The sequence below is a fragment of the Crocodylus porosus genome, unplaced genomic scaffold, assembly GCF_001723895.1.
Source record: "Crocodylus porosus isolate Cpor-Errol unplaced genomic scaffold, CroPor_comp1, whole genome shotgun sequence".
Classification (NCBI taxonomy): Eukaryota; Metazoa; Chordata; order Crocodylia; family Crocodylidae; genus Crocodylus; species Crocodylus porosus.
This window is the reverse complement of record NW_017728931.1, coordinates 129,461,412-129,464,533: the sequence shown is the minus strand read 5'-3', so window position 1 is coordinate 129,464,533 and position 3,122 is coordinate 129,461,412.

Sequence of the window (3,122 nt, the reverse complement as noted above, 5' to 3'; positions counted from 1 at the left end):
ATGGGCTTTTTTCTAATTCTTTCTACCTTTTAGTTTTGCTTTCCTTTGTATTTAGTATAACTTCCATGCATCCTTTAACTGGTTAGCATTCCATCTTTTCTCCACTTTTCTTCCAGGCATATAGCCAGCCATACTACTAACCCATAGGAGTGTCACTACCCTACCTGTACCCTAACATCAAATGCGTATGTGTTCAGACCTCTTGCCTCTTTTCTTTTGATGATTTTAACATTTTTCTTCATCCTACACCCACTTTAGGTTCTTTCGTATAATGATAGTATTTTTATGTTAATGTGTTTAGTTTTAATTGGTTACTTAATTCTGAATGCTAATTTTAGCATGGAATGTACACAAGTAGTGATTCCTGAGCCAAAGATCAAATTCAACACTTAGAGAAGAGAAATATGTTTTTCCACTGATATGACTCATTTTTTATTTAGGCAAGTTACCTCTATATTCGCCTCCGCTCCTCTAACTCCTCCTCAGCTTTTCCACTGATTTAAATGTTCAGTGAGAAGGGTTTTCTTGTTTTTTGGTTTTTTTTAAACTACAATGGTTATCAACATATCCCTACTGTAAATGCGGTTCAAATGGTACCAAATGCCTAAATTCCTACCTGCTAGGCAAGCATAAGCCATAAGACATCTTTATAGTGGTATAAACATGTGCATCTGAAGAAGCTGCATTACTTTAATTATGCCGGTTTCAAGAAGATATGGTTAAAGAGGTGTATAAAGACTAAAAGCAACCCTAAAGGTGATAGGGTACGTACATTTGTCAAGTACCCCTTTAAAAAAAGCATGTTGACAAGGCAACTAGTCTTCATATTTCTGTCTGTCAGTTGTGTTGCACACTTTATGGTTTCATGTTAACAAGTAAATAATAATTCAGCCTATATAAATACTAAGTATTCTGCCGGTTGCTAAGACCATCAGTTAGAATTCATCTGTCCTGCAGTGTTTTGAGAGATGGCTCTCTCTCCACTAGAGGCTCAGTTAGTCTGTTAATGCCAGTGCTAGATTTGTCTTTTAATAGCAGTTATATTTGACCTATACCACCAAAGTATTTCACACAAGTCACTGAATAGCAATGATGGAAATGATGAATTTTGATTTAAAAAAAAGCTGATTCATTTAAATAGCTGTCTTGTACTTGCAACAATATAGATATGCCTCATTATCTTGCAGTTTTATTAGGGACAGCAAAATCACTGAGTTAGTATCATTTTTCAGACAGAATGTGAAGTTGCTATTTGGGAAGGAAAGATTTATTTATATTATGGGACACAGTATAGGAGAAAACAGGCACACTATGGGACTGATTACTCTTGATTTCAAGTCTGCTTATACCACATTTTTTAAGAGAGCCAATTTCCCCAGAAATGCTTTTGAAAATTCACAATACAGATGCATAGGATGACATACTTGGTCCCACTGAAGGTAACAACTAAATTCCCATTGAATTCAGTGGGATTAGGATTTTGTTCTGTTTCCTGCTTCATATTTGTTTCCCTATATGTTATAACTATTTAACTCCTTGAAGCACAAGTAACCTCAGGCATTATTTTTGAAATATGGACATATCTAAATAAAGTACTTAAAATATTAAATGGTGCTCATAGGCATTAAAATTTAAAAAGAACCCTCATTTTGAAAGGTAACTATCTTCAATCCATTCTTACTTATTCTTGCTTTGGTTCATGTACAGTTGAATCCTTTGCGGGATCCACACTTCAACAAAGGCTGTATTTTCTACCCAGGCCTCAGAAGGAACTTTATCCTTCCAAGGAGAATTGGCCTCAGCATTTCTCATAAGGTCTCTCAGACAAAAAGTTTTTTAAAAGCTGTTGGATGCCAGACTATGACCATTTCATGATTTTCATTACACATCCAAAGGAAAAAATAATGTATTTATTGTTGCTGGTTTGGTATTTCGATTGCATAAACAGACTTGAAAAACAGCATTTCTCCCCAAAAGCTTGAAGAAGCAACACTGCAACAGTCAACACAGGAATTAGGCAGATTATTCAGTGCACTTGTGTCACAGAAACAACTACATTAATCTCTGCATCCCTTTCCATGTTGCCCACGCATGCCCTCAATATGCACAGCAGCTGTACACACGTGACTTAGTATATGATGGCTCAGAACATATACACACATACATCTACTCAGTGATTATGAGTATTTTCATATTTAAATGCTACACGTATGCACTTATTGGCATCATCTGAATAAAACCTATGCACTCTTATGTATTCATACAACCAGTTAATTGAAATATACTTTGCACCTGTGGCCAGTCTTACGTGGCCCATATGGTCGGTCTGAATTTACTGCATGATTAACCAGTTAAATGTGTAATATATGTTGTGTATAGCAGGGGCCTAAAGGTCTGGCTGTTGTTTAGTGCAGGTGGGAGGCCAAGAACCTACTTTATCACAGTTAGAATGATAGGCGTGACAATCCAGATAGCATTGTAATCCTGATGGAGCCACTCAATGGATCCGCTCAGTTTAAATCCAGTCAGTTTAAGAGGCCTGACTTCTATTCTTCAGGTAGTGTAATTTAAGCACAGGCAACGCCCGCTGAACCTTGTTTCGCGTAGCGCTATTTTGCTACAATGCTTGTTTTACATTGATACCTGATTCAGCTTAGCACTCGGTGAGTTTTGTTATAAGGCTCACGGCCATTGTACAGCTGGCAGCAGATTTTGCTTAGCTCTGTTCCGCTTAACACTTGTTTTTCCAGGAACCAATTAGGAGCGCTAAGTGGGGGTTGCCTGTATAGTCATTCCTGGACTACATAAGCACCCCCAGCCCGCTCTCCACCCCGTCTGCCAGAAAAAAAAAGCCTAAGAAATAGCCTAACCTGTGGCATGGCCTCATGCCAGGGGTTAATTGAGGGCTAGAGATACCATGTGTGCTAGGAGCGTCTAGCATGCAGTGTGCCATGCGGCATGAGCGCGCCTGCACCAGGCAGCTCCGAGGGAAGGCTGGTGGCCAGGCCGCCAGCGCAGGGGCCGCCTGCGCGGGTGGCGGACTGGGGAGGGGGCAGCAATGCAGCAGCTTGGGCAAGTCCCCTGAACCGGAGGGAGAGGTCGGGCAGGGGCAGGCGTCGCGG